This window comes from Puma concolor, chromosome D4, assembly GCF_028749965.1.
Source record: "Puma concolor isolate L17-30 chromosome D4, mPumCon1.1.hap2, whole genome shotgun sequence".
Taxonomy (NCBI): Eukaryota; Metazoa; Chordata; class Mammalia; order Carnivora; family Felidae; genus Puma; species Puma concolor.
The window spans coordinates 73,588,839-73,603,508 of NC_141679.1; the positions used below are offsets into that span (position 1 = coordinate 73,588,839).

The 14,670-nt window shown below is 38.3% G+C and overlaps 1 protein-coding gene across 4 annotated transcripts in view; it reads left to right on the forward strand.

The window, feature by feature from the left end:
• Positions 1–14,670, forward strand: part of KIAA1958 (KIAA1958 ortholog) — a 162,053-nt gene that overhangs the window by 124,803 nt on the left and 22,580 nt on the right. The gene's annotated exons all lie outside the window — the stretch shown is intronic.

Here is a 14,670-nt window from a genome sequence, read left to right on the forward strand (position 1 = left end):
GAATTAATCCTATGCTTCCTGGAGCCCCAGGTCCAAAAGTCCTATTAATGAAACAGAAGGCTCCACTGCAAACTCCTTGTCTGTGAGCTCTGTTGGCCAGTTGTACGAAAGTTACACCCAGCAAAGTAGATGTCAGGTTCCGGACTTCCTCGTTTTTAAGAAAGTCTTTTTGGTCATAATTCTCCATGTGCCATTTTTTGCATTTAGCTTATTTGATGACATTCTTTGAGCAGAATAGGAATGGTTATTCAAAATGATTATCACTTCATGGGGCGCCTGGGTGGCGCAGTCGGTTAAGCGTCCGACTTCAGCCAGGTCACGATCTCGTGGTCCGGGAGTTCGAGCCCCGCGTCGGGCTCTGGGCTGATGGCTCAGAGCCTGGAGCCTGTTTCCGATTCTGTGTCTCCCTCTCTCTCTGCCCCTCCCCCGTTCATGCTCTGTCTCTCTCTGTCCCAAAAATAAATAAACGTTGAAAAAAAATTTAAAAAAAAAATGATTATCACTTCAGACATTTTTGTTATGTCACTAAAATTAATAGAGAAAAATGTTAAAATAAAAAACCAGAAAAACCAGAAAATATAATGTTCCTTATCCCAGTCATTGGTTTTGCCAAAATGCAAATGTATTTCTTTCATGTCTATGAATAATCCACCAGTCTTTACTCATAGAAAGCTGAATATTGCAGGGACACCTGGGTGGCTTAGTCGGTTGAGCGTCCAACTTCGGCTCCGGTCACAATCTCACAGTTTGTGGGTTTGAACCCTGTGGTCACAATCTCACAGTTTGTGGGTTTGAGCCCTGTGTTGGGCTCCCGGCTGACAGCTCAAAGCCTGGAGCCTGCTTCAGATTCTGTGTCTCCTTTCTCTGCCCCTCCCCAACTTAACGCTCTGTCTCTCTCTCTCTGTTTCTCTCTCTCTCTCTCTCAAAAATATGGAAACATTAAAATTTTTTTAAATAAAAAAAAAGCTGAATATTGCAAATAGAAGCAACAGCTTTATTTTTGTGTGATAGTATTTTAAATTGTATTAAAGTTACTTTATCAGTAGTTGTAACTTAGTTTATGTGTTCTTGGTACTTCAAGAAACAAGAAACTCACCTTTAAATTTGTTTACAAGTTACACATTTAAAATGGGACAAATTAGGGGCGCCTAGGGGCACCAGTTGGTTAAGGGTCCAACTTTGACTCAGGTCATGATCTCACAGTCCGTGGATTTGAGCTCCGTGTCAGGCTCTGTGCTAACAGCTTGGAGCCTGGAGCCTGCTTCAGATTCTGTGTCTCCCATCTTTTTCTGCCCTTCCCCTGCTTGCACTCTTGTCTCTCTCTCTCTCTCTCTCTCTCAAAAATAAACATTAAAAAAAATTTTTTTTTAATGAAATAAAATCGGATAAATTTTATTTCCCCAATAGAGGAAGAATATTAGAATTCAAACTGAGTAATATTTAGCCTACAACTCAGAAAATATTTTTTTTAATTTTATTTAATTTATTCATAATTATCTTTTCTGAAAAGATATCAAGTAACTAAAATGGCTCATATGTACAAAATACTTAATGTTGGTGATACATCATCTGAAAAGATTATGTTGAAAGCAAACATTTAGTTTGGTGGCAAGCATCCTCAGACCAAACTATTGTTTTTTAAAAGAGCATATTTTCTTTGTTACAGTTAATAATGCTTTTAAAATGTGAAGGCAATAAATAAATACTAATTGTGAACAATTTGACAAATACTGATAAGTAGAATAGGAAATAAAAATCACAGGAATTTTACTACCCATAAAAACAACTTTTAACATTTTGGTGTTTTATTTTATAATTCTTATGCTTAGATGCCCTTCAAAAGTTGTAGTAAAAAAACATTGTAGTCAAACTGTATTTACTGTTTTGTACATTTGGAAAAGATCTTTAGCCTTTGATTTTTTTGTCTTGTTTTATTTTATTTTATTTTGAGAGAGACAGAGACAGAGCACAAGCAGGGGATGGGCTGAGAGAGACACAATATGAAGCAGGTTCCGAGCTGTCAGCCTGGACCCGCAAACCATGGATGGGATCATGACCTGAGCCAAAGTCAGACGCTCAACTCATTGAGCCGCCCAGGCACCCTGGATCGTTAGCCTTCGAAAGTGTGATTATCATATAGTTACATAGCTTTCCATTGCATAGTAGTACCAAAATCTAGCTTACAGTGCTTTTGTTGGCTTGGATTTGTATCCAGTTTTTCCCTGTTACACATTTGCCTTCAAGAACATCCTTGAGCATACATTTTTGTGCATATCTATGATTAAGTGTCCAGCATAAATTTCTACAAGAGGAATTCCTGGGTCAAATAAAAAACATTTATTTTTCCTGCATATACATTTCCAAAATCCTAGTCGTTTTTATGACTGGCAAAAATAATTATTCATATTATAAAGCTTAAAAGTCGCACAGAGCTAAATACTTACCAGGGTGATATGTATCCTTACCCTTCCAAATTTTTTTCTGAACTCTAGTGCAATTTCCCCCTATCTGAGCCAATACTTAGATATAGACCTTTTTATATTTTTGCCAGTCTGATAAATGAAATACATCCTCTTTTGATTATAAGGTCTTATTATTATTAATGCTTTTGTTGTTTGTATTTCTTCTATGAATAATTGCCTGTCACATCCTGGGCCCATTTTCTAGTGAGTTATCTTTTTCCAATTGATTTAAGGAAGATTTTCATATGTACTTTGTCACTTTATGTGTTATAAGTATTTCTCCAGGTCTGTTTATTGTCTTTTAAAATTTATTCAATGCAGAACTTTTGAATTTTTATGTCATCTGATTTGTTAATCTATTTTTTATAGCTCTGGGCTGTATCATGCTGAGAAAGGCTTTTCTTACTCCCAAAATCACGGAAATTGTCTTCTTTATGGAAAGAGCCTTTTGAAAAAAGATCCATTTGGAAATGCGTTGTGTGTGGTATGAAATAGGAATCTAAATTTGCTTTTGTTTTTGTTTTTCCAACTCAATAGCTTATTATCTCAATGTATTTATTGAAGAGTCCATCCTTTCCCCAGCAATTCGAATTGGAGCCTTTTTTATCGACTCAATTTGCATATTTACACAGACGTCTTTTGGACTTTCTTCTATAGCACTGATCTATTTGTCTTTTTCTTTACCAGAACTTAAACTATAAATTATTGCAGTGTTATAGTACATGTTTATTTCTTTCAGGGCAAAGCCTCCCAGTTATTTTCAAAATTGCCTTCCTTTTCTTATGCATTTACTCTCCTAGAGAAACTTTAGAATCAACCTGACCAGTAATAACAAAAGAGAGGGATTTTAATTGGAATTACACCACATCAAAGATTACTTGAAGAAATTAAACATCTTTATAATGTTGAATCTTCCCATCCAGGTACATGTTATGGCTCTTCATTTATTAGGTTTATATATTTTTAATTTTAAGGATTTTTGAAAGTTTTCTTACTGAATTTTATAAACATAAAAGTACACAAATAGTTAATGTACACGTTTGATTAATTTTTTATGAAGCAAGCTTATTGCTGTAACATAGAACATTACTGAACCCCATAAAATTCCCTCACGTGCCCTGCCTTAGTTACCTCCCTAAGATAACCGCTATGTTAAGAGTCACTTTATCTGTTTTCAGATTATATAAGGGGACCATTTCAATATACTGTGTTGTGTCTGGACTCTTTTGTTTAACCTCGTGTTTGTTGGCTTCATCCATATTTTTCATGTTAGTTGATTCCAGTACTCATTCCTTGTCATTATTATAAATAATGACATTATTATACAATAAATTATTGTATAAATATTTTACAATTTAAAATGCATTCTATTATGGACTTAGGGATATTTCCAGTTCAGGGCTTTCTCTTATTGTGCTTTTATGAACACTCATATGCCTTTCAGTAAACATGTACATATTTCTGTTGAGTGTATACTCAGGTGTAGGATTGCTGGATCATAGAATATTTGTGTGTTCTGGGGCACCTGAGTGCTTAATCAGTTAAGCATCTGACTCTTGCTTTCAGCTCAAGTCATGATCTAATGGTTTATGAGATTGAGCCCTGTGACAGGCTCTGTGCTGACAGCATGGAGCCTGCTTGCATTCTCTCTCCCTCTCTCTCTGCTCCTCACCCGCTCACACATGCACGCTTTCTCAAAAATAAACATTAAAAAAAAAAGAATATTTGTGTGTTCAACTTTAGTAGATACTACCAATTAGTTTCCAAAGTGCTTGTGCAAGTGACACTCCTACCAGCTGAGTGGGAGTATTCTTGTCACTCCACCTCCTCACCAATGCTTGATATTTGCAGATTTTGTTTTTCATTTTAGACATTTTCGTGAATACATTTTAACTTACATTTCCTGAAATATTAGTGGTATTTCTTATTTTATGCAGTGTCCATTCAATTTGTCCATTTTTAATGGGACTAGCTGCCTTCTAATTGGTTTGTTATAGATACACCCTTCAGATATATCTTCTCCCACCATGTGGCTTGCCTTTGCACCCTCCAAATGGTGCATTTTAATAAATGTCTTTTTAATTTTAATGATTCAATTTGTCAATCGTTTAGTTTTGGGGTAATATTACTGATATTCTATTAAAAATATGTCGCGGGGCACCTGGGTGGCTCAGTTGGTTAAGTGTCCAACTTCAAGGTTTATGGGTTTTGTCAGGCTCTGTGCTGACAGCTCAGAGCCTGGAGCCTGCTTCAGATTCTGTGTCTCCCTTTCTCTGCCCCTTCCCCACTTGCACTCTGTCTCTTTATCCCTCTCAAAAATAAAAAAAAAACATGGGGCACCTGGGTGGCTCAGTCATTTGTGCATCTGACTTCGGCTCAGGTCATGATATCGCTGTTTGTGAGTTTGAGCCCTGCATTGGGCTCTGTGCTGATAGCTGGGAGCCTGGAGCCTGCTTCAGATTCTGTGTCTCCCTCTCTCTCTGCCCCTCCCCTGCTTGTGCTCTGTCTCTCTCTGTCTCTCAAAATGAATAAATGTAAAAAAAATTTTTTTAATAAATAAAAAAAACATTAAAAACAATTTTTTAAAATATGTAGCTACCCCATGGGGCGCCTGGGTGGCACAGTCGGTTAAGCGTCCGACTTCAGCCAGGTCACGATCTCGCGGTCCGTGAGTTCGAGCCCCGCGTCGGGCTCTGGGCTGATGGCTCGGAGCCTGGAGCCTGTTTCTGATTCTGTGTCTCCCTCTCTCTCTGCCTCTCCCCCGTTCATGCTCTGTCTCTCTCTGTCCCAAAAATAAAAAACGTTGAAAAAAAAAATTAAAAAAAAAAAAATAAAATATGTAGCTACCCCAAAGTCATAACAATGGTCTCCTATGTTTTTTTTCTAGAAGCTTTATTGTTTAACCATTCATATTTAGGTCATAATCCATTTAGAATTGTTGTTTGTTTGTGGTGTGAAGTAGGCATTCAGTTGGCTCATATTATGTAAGGATTTTTGTGTGTTTATGGGCTGTGTTGGCTTGTAATTTTCTTTTATTGTATTGTTATATTTTTAATAGAAAAGTTATGCTGCCCTATAAAAGAAAACGAGTATTATTCTCTCATTTTCTGTCACTAGCAGAGTTTTTAGGTTTAGCATTATGTATTCCTTAAACGTTAAAAGAATTTGCTAGTGAAATCCATCTGAACCTGAAGGGTTTTTTGTGTTATTTTAATTTTTAAAAATATTTTATTTATTTTTGAGAGTGAGAGAGACACAGTACTAGCAGGGGAGGGGCAGAGACAGAGGGAGACAGAATCTGAAGCAGGCTCCAGGCTCTGAGCTGTCAGCACAGAGCCCAACACAGGACTTGAACCTGTGAACAGCGACATCATGACCTGAAGTCAGATGCCTAACTGACTGAGCCACCCAGGCACCCCTTTTTTGTGATATTTTAAATTATAGAGTCAATTTCTTTAATGGGTGTAGTACTATTTAAATTTTACATTTCTTGTTCAGTTTTAGTAAGTTGTGGCTTTTCTAGATATTTGTGCATTTTGTCCAAATTTTCAAATTTATGGGCATCAAATTGTTCATAATGTCTTTTTACTGTCTTTAATATCTGTAGGATCTGTAGTGATAACACCTGTTTCATTCTTGCTATAGCAATTTGTGTCTTCTCTCATTTTTTATACCAGTTTATTAATTTTGTTAGTCTTTTCCAATCTTTTTGGCATTACTTTTTTGTAATTGTAAATTTCCTATTTCATTGATTTCTAATATATGTATTATTACCTTCTTTCTACTTCTTTGAGTATATATGTTATTCTTTTTATAATTTCCTAGTACAGTTGATATTCAACCTTTCTTCCTTCCTAATCTCTGCATTCAATGCTGTCATTTTCTCTATAGGTACTGCAAAAAGTGCATCTCACAACTTTGACATGTATATTATTGTTTTCATTCAGTTTGAAATATTTTCTAATTCCCATTGAGTTTTTTTCCATTCATCAGGGGTTTATGTAAAAGCATAATATTGCTTAATTGTCAAAAGTTATCTTCTTGTAATTGATTTATATTTTAATTTTGCTGATATTCTGCATGATTTAATCCTTTGGAATGTGGAAATTGGCTTTAGGTCCTAGCATTTCTATTTTGGTAAAAGTGCCATGTATCTTTGAAAAGAATGTGTTTTCTGAAGTTGTTAGATATGTTGCTCTTTGTGTATCAATTAAGTACAGTTTGATACTTGCATTGTTTAAGTCTTCTATATCTTTACTGTTTTCTGTGTGTGCTTATTTTGTTGATTATGGAAAAGGATATATTAAAATGTTAGTTGTAGATTTGCCTATATCTTTTTAAAATTCTTACAACTTTAGCTTTTTATATTTTGCAGCTATGTGATTAGATCTATAGAAATTTAGGATTGATATATCTTTCTGTTGAATTTTATAACATTTCTCTTTAGGGGCGCCTGGGTGGCTCAGTCAGTTAAGTGTCTGATTCTTGATTTAGGCTCAGGTCATGATCTCACAGTTTGTGAGTATGAGTCCTGCATCAGGCTTGCACTGACAGTGTGGAGCTGGCTTGGATTCTCTCTCTCCTTCTCTCTCTGCCTCTCCCCTGCAGGTGTGCATTCTCCCACTCTCAAATAAATAAACCTAAAAAAAGGTCTCTTTATTTTTAGTAATACTTGTTGCCTTAAAGTCTGTTTTGTCTGATAGATAGCTATACCAGCCTTCTTTTCTTTATTGTTTATATGGTATATCTTTTTTTCATCCTTTTGCTTTCAACCTTTCTACCCCGTTTATTCCTATGTGTAAGGGACACGTAGCTGAGTTTTGTTTATCCAGACTGACATCACTTATCTTTGAATTGAAATACTGATCCTGGGGGCACCTGGGTGGCGCAGTCGGTTAAGTGTCCGACTTCAGCCAGGTCACGATCTCGCGGTCCGTGAGTTCGAGCCCCGCGTCGGGCTCTGGGCTGATGGCTCAGAGCCTGGAGCCTGTTTCCGATTCTGTGTCTCCCTCTCTCTCTGCCCCTCCCCCGTTCATGCTCTGTCTCTCTCTGTCCCAAAAAAAATAAACGTTGAAAAAAAAAAAAAAAGAAATACTGATCCTGTAATAATTGATACTTTTAGGTGTAAATATATCCTAGGAGCACCTGGGTCGCTCGGTTGGTTAAGCATCCAACTCTTGATATGAGCTCAAGTCATGATCTCACAGTTTGTGAGTTTGAGCCCTGCATCAGGTTCTGCACTGACAGTGCAGAGCCTGCTTGGGATTCTCTCTCCCCCTCTCTGCCTCTCCTGTGCACACGCTCTCTCAATCTCTCTCTCTGTCTCTCAAAATAAATAAATAAATAAATAGATAAATAGATAAAAATAAAAAATAAATATATCCTACATTTTTTTGCTTTGTCTTATCTATTCTTTGTGCCTTTTTTTTGATTAAGCAAGTTTTTTTTTATTCCCATCTTCCTCCCCTATCAACTTATACATTCTTTCAATATTCTTGTAGTGGTTACCATGGAGATTAAAATATGCATCCTTGCACTGTTAAGGTCTACTTTAAATTAGTGTTTTCATCATTTTCTGGATAATACAAAGACCTTTCAACACTAGCTCCAGTTACTGTCTTCTGTGCTGTTGTAATGAATATTAATTCTACATGCATTTAAAGCCCAAGACACCATTAGTATTGTTTTAAACAGCTGCATTCATTTAGATTCACCTACATATTCAATCTTTCCAGTATTCTTTATTTTTTGCTATATCAATGTGCTTACATCCTGGATCACTTCCTTTGCCTGAAAAACTACCTTTATTATCACTTAATGCTTGACTGCTGGTAACGAAGACATTCATTATTTTGTATGACTTCCTCTGTAGTTCACCTTTATTTTTGAAGGATGCTTTGCTTAGTATGAATTCTACACTTGTAGCAGTTTTCTTTCAGCATGTTAAAGATGATCATCTGTCTCCTGGCTTCCATCATACCAGTTGAAAAACCAATCAATCTGTTGTTGCTCCATTGAAGGTAATTTGTACTTTTCCTCCAGTTTCTTTTAAGATTTTCTCCTTGTCTTTTATCTCCTCAACTTATAACACCCTGCACTGGGCCATCCTCCCAACCACAGATCCCTTTCTCACTGCACTCAAATCCTGACATCCTATGCTGGCAAGCCCTCCTGTATGGAAAGCTCTCATCACACTTCTTGGGCTGTGATAACTGGCACCAGGCCACTCCCATGCAGGGAAGCCCTACTCAATCCAGCAAGACTCTAACTTTTCACATAGGGCTTTTCCCCATATCTCCCGCTGCTGTGTGGGTGTCCTTAGTCTGCTCAGACAGTCACACCACATACCTGGATACCCCTACATGAGATGTTTTTTTCCTCTGAGTTCAGGATCTATTGTCTCCCCACTGAAACATATTTCTTGCCCCAGCTTCCTACACCCCTCACTGGGCAGTTCTATGCAGGTGTCCTCTTTACCCTTTCAGGCTTCATGCCTCACTGTAAGCCACCACAGTCCCTTCAACATACACATACTCCAGTACAGGTGTCTACTTTGCTCTGCCCCACCAACAGTTTTGAAATAGAGTAGTTCAGGAAGAAAAGGGAAACAGATGAAGGAAAGAGGACGAAGAGAAAGACGGAAGAGGATTTTGTAAGTTCCATTTTGCTAATAGATTTTAATGCTCTAGTAAAATTCTCTACCTTTTTCTTATTTTCTTGAACATATTAAACTTACTTGAAAGTCCGTGTCTGACAACTCCAGTAATCTGGATAATCATGTCTGATTTTTCTCTTGTTTTTCATTCATTTGGCCTTATTTTATACTATGTCTGTTAACTTGTTATGAATGATGGCCATTTTGTATGAAAGCTTGCTGAAGATGTTATCCTTCCTCCAGAGAGGATTTAAATTTCTGCTAGCTAGCAAATAAGGTAGGCAGATCACCTTAACCCAGGTGAGACTGTTCTACAGGTCTTCCTTGACTTACAGTGGGGTTATATCTTGATAAGCCCATCATAAGTTAAAAATGTTTTCGGTAGAAAATGCATTTAATACGCCTAACCTAGTGAACATCTCTGCCTAGCCTAACCCTCCATGTGCTCAGAACACTGACATTAGCCTACAGTTGGGCAAAATCATCTAACACAAAGCCTGTTTTATAGTAAAGTGTTGAATATCTCATGTAATTTACTGAATACTGTACTGAAAGTGAAAGACAGAATGGTCGTATGGGTACAGAATGGTTATGAGAGTATCGGTTGTTTACCCTTATCATGTGGCTGACTGGGAGCTGCAGCTGGCCACCCTTGCCCTGCATTGTGAGAGAGCATCTTACCACATATTGCTTAGCCCAGGAAAAGATCAAAATTCAAATTCTGAAGTACAGTTTCTACTGAATGCCTGTTACTTTTGCATCATTATAAAGTCGAACCATAGTAAGTCAGGGACCATCTGTATTTTGTTTCTCTTATTCTTACAGTTAAGCCCTTCCTGGGTCTCAAATGAAAGTCTGTATTGTTACCAAGTTTTTTATGCCTTGGAAGGCCCTGGATTACTATTCTTGACCCTCAGTGCCATGAGGTTTCCTCTTAGTGATTTCTCCTTTCTACTTGGTTTTTTTGCATCTTACCCCTGTGTGTTTAGCTTAGGAATCAGCAATTCCTAGAAGGAAAATTGCATGCAGAATGTTGGCTTACTTTTCCATGGTTCCCTTCCTCCAGGTTCTCCGACTCTCAAGTACTGGCTGCTTATTAGCCCTGTACTTGAATATTTGTGTACTTGTTTCCCTAGGATTGCTGTAGACTGTAGGCTGCTTGTTTGTTTGGGTTCTATGACCTGCACTGCAACCCTTCAGATGACTGAAGAGGAAAACATGGCAATCAATGCAGGACTCGCCTCTGTGCATTTCCCTTCTCACCAGGATGTTTGCTCCTTGAGTTCCAGTTACTGTGGTTGTTTTCCAGGGCATTGTATCTAGCTTTATTTTCAGCAGGAAAGATAGTGTAATACCAGCTGCTTCATGATAGCCCTAAGCGGAAGTCCTCCTGCCATCATTTTTGAGTTTTCTTTTCTTCTGTTAACTTGTTCTTGATGCTTTGTCTTTCACGATTGAAAATGTCTTTATTTTGCCCTAGCACTTGAATGATACCTTAGGTAGGTAATAGAATTATTCATTTCTTAGCCTTTTCCTCTTACAACTCTGAGAAGACAGAGTCATTATATTGTAGCATGGGGTGTCACAGATGAGAAATCTGATTCATGTTACTGTTAATGGCTCCCCGCTATCCCTCTTACTAGAAGGATCACAGAATTTTCTTTTTTGTTCATAGACCTTGGAGATTTCACTAAGATATGTTTATATATGTGTCTTCTTCAGTATGTCTGTTTGACAGTTCATGAGATTTAACATCCTAAAGATTAAAATCTCTTTGATTAATGGAACTTTTCATATATTATTTCTTTGACTATTTATTGTATTCTATCTTCTCAATTTTTTCTTTTGAACTCTTATCAGATGGATTTTGAATCTCCTATATCAGTCTCCCACCCCTCTTAACCCACCCTCATAATTTAAAAACTGTTATGATTTTGCTTGCCCTCAGGGGAAATTCCTTCCATATCACTAATTTGTCTTTTAGCAGTGTTCATTCAAATACACAGTTCTTCTATCAAATATTTTTAAAATATTATTTTGTCAATCATTTTCAATTTCTACGGTCTTTCTTGTTCTCCTATTTTTTCTTTTCCAATGAAAGCTGTCATTGTTTTAAGGATGCATTATGCTCTCAGGTTTATGTAATGATACATTTGTGATCTTTTAAACTTTTTCTTTGGTTTTCTGAATTAACACTGCGGGAGAGTGGGAATGTGGATCCCGTTGATCTGCTTGTGAAACTTGGTAAGTTTCATGCTACTGGTTTTCCCCAGTTGCCAAGTAACGCTTGTGTGCTCACATTTTAAAATGAAAGTCTAGATGTATCATTGCTGCCAGCTCACAGGGATTTCCTTAGACATTGTTAAGTGTTCCTGTTTGATATATCTGGATAGAGCTCACTTTTGAGGCTAATAGTTGAACACAGGGTTTTGCAAGTGGACTTCACCCACCTATAATGAATGGACAAAGAAGTCCCATGAATAGGCATCCCTTCAGGGTGTATAAGCTGAAAGCAAGCTGGGAAGCCAGGAACTTGCAAATGTAGACACAGGGAAGGTGCTACCTAAGACAGGGCATGCATGCATTCAGGGATTTTTTGCTTTTTTGCAGTTGCTTTTGGTTTTTCCTTCCCTGTGTCCAGTGGGGCTGCCTCAGGTTTCCCGAGGCAAGGCCCCTTCTGTCTCTGACTCTGAGGATAGTCTTCCACAGTGACTTCCCTCACATTACACACTGTGCTTGCCAACACCTATGCTGTACATGATGTATGTGGTAGCCACGCGTAGAGAGCCAGGGCGGTTGTTCAGATCTGGCCGTCCTTAGAGTGAGTACCTGACCCCATGGCCCACTCCCCCTCCAATGGCCAGCTCTTCCTAGCTTTGAGCTCAGAGTTTGCCTATTCTCCAATGGAAGGAGAATTCAAATCCTTCTTTAGTGGTCCCCTCTTTGTTCCATATTCAGTTATAAGTTCTTACTTTTGTTTGTTTCTCCATCATACGGTCTCCTAAAAATGCCCTTGACGCCATAGCTCTGCCACTTCTACTCAGAATTTTCAAAGAGCAGCTTATTATGTAAGTTTAATTTAATCCTTAAATACACTTATTAAAGAAACGTATATGTCATTTAATCATTTTCACACAATTTATTTCCCTTTATGTAAGCATACAAGCATTCTTTACTGTTTCTGTATGTACTAGGATTTTGTTTTCCATTTTCAGTATACAGTCTCTATCCTATGATAAAAATGAAATTTTTTAAAGCCATGTAATTGTTTCATGTAATAATTAAACCTCCTATCTTGCAGTGTGACTTTTTTCTGCTCCTGTACTGTACTGAAATGATGGGGACTGGGCTGTGTTGCAAATACATCCTGTGTTCTGGTTACTAACAATAAATAAATAAATAAATAGGGGCACCAGGGTGGCTCAGTCAGTTAAGCATCCAACTTTGGCTCAGGTCATGATCTTGCAGTTCATGGGTTCGAGCCCTGCATCAGGCTCTCGGCTGTCAGCTCAGAGTCTGGAGCCTGCTTCTGACTCTGTGTCTTCCTCTCCCTCTCTGCCCCTCCCCTGCTCACGCTCTGTATCTCTCTTTCTCTCAAAAATAAATAAACACTACGGGGCGCCTGGGTGGCGCAGTCGGTTGGGCGTCCGACTTCAGCCAGGTCACGATCTCGCGGTCCGTGAGTTTGAGCCCCGCGTCAGGCTCTGGGCTGATGGCTCGGAGCCTGGAGCCTGTTTCTGATTCTGTGTCTCCCTCTCTCTCTGCCCCTCCCCCGTTCATGCTCTGTCTCTCTCTGTCCCAAAAATAAATAAAAACGTTGGGAAAAAAAATAAAAATAAATAAATAAATAAATAAATAAATAAATAAATAAATAAACACTAAAAAAATAATAATAAACATAGTGAAACTGTAGTGGTTGTGCAAATAAATCGGACTTAGTTCTCCTCACTGAAGGCTAATACGAGTATATGTTGGGGGCCAGGATATACTTTTCATAAGTGGCTAATATCTAAATTGTATTCTGTACTGAGAACTTTATCTGTGTAGTACATGCTGCCTTTGCTGTGGCAGCCAGAGCACAGAGTCAGTGGGATCCAGGTCCATACCCTAGCTCTAGCACTTGCTGACTCCATGACTTGGGACAGCCCAGGGTCTGGCACAGAGAGGGCACCTTGGTAAATATTGGATGAGTGATGTATGAAGTTACTAAATGTATGAGGTGACTTAGTTTCCTTATCTGTAAAATAAGTATAACAACACAATTGCTTAGTGATTACAGATCATTTATATAACTCTTGGCATATAGTAAGCATTCAATTAATACTAGATGTAATAATAATAAATTTTGTGCTAGAATCCTTTCATTAATACCAAGCAAGGCCCAGAAACAATATGAATGATCTCAGTTTATGAGGGTGGTGAGAAGAATATGCTTACATGATTCAGTCACTTTGGATAACATTTCTAGCACTGTTTCTTCCTCTCTTGCTAAAAGCATCTATTAAAGTAGATTATGTGTTCAGCAGTTCAACAGCAAACTCAAAGTGTGAAGAACACAGTCTTAAGGAGCAATACAAACCAACTGGAGATCTTCTGGACACAATTACATCACAGTTCTAAGGAATAATAAAGCAAATGTGAGGGGCACCTGGGTGGCGCAGTCGGTTAAGCGTCCGACTTCAGCCAGGTCACGATCTCGCGGTCCGTGAGTTCGAGCCCCGCGTCGGGCTCTGGGCTGATGGCTCAGAGCCTGGAGCCTGTTTCCGATTCTGTGTCTCCCTCTCTCTCTCTGCCCCTCCCCCGTTCATGCTCTGTCTCTCTCTGTCCCAAAAATAAATAAACGTTGAAAAAATAAAAAATAAAAAAAAAAGCAAATGTGAGACACATACTGGAGAGAATAAGGAGTTGGGTTCATGTGAAGAAGGTTATGTAGAAGTGAGCTTGGAATTAGAAATGGGAGAAAAGACACTATTTGGCATGAAGACCATGGGGAGATTTCTCGGCTTCGGGTAGGGAAGGTTGGTGTGGTGTCCTGGGCCCAAGTGGATGCTGGGGATAGCAGGAGCTGGTGGTTGGGAGTTCCTCAGTGGGAGCAGTGAAAGGTGAGGTGAGTTAGGCAAAATGGAACCAATCTGCAGATCACCTTGGTAATTGCACTAACTTTCCATTTTGCTGTTTCTCAGCCTCTTAGCACCTTGTTTGAACATAGAAACATTCCAAAGAGGATCAGAACCATTAGATAAACTACAGGTTGGCATTGCTTTCATTTTAAGGTGGTCTACCTTGATTTTTTTTTCTATTCAAAGACAACAGTTTAAACAATTTAAGCTTGGTTTTAGTAGATCACAGAGTATAAAGAAAGGTCTAATGGTTATGGACTTGATTATCTCTTTGGTAGCCAACAATTAAAGTGGACACCTTGAGGAAGACCAGTTTTCATCTGACATAGTTTGACAATTGCAATTTCAAATCTGTTCCTTCTCCTCTGAGATGCTGTGAGGCCCTCTGGCAGTTCTCTCTTCTTTCCCCTAAAGTTATTCTCACTTTACTTTC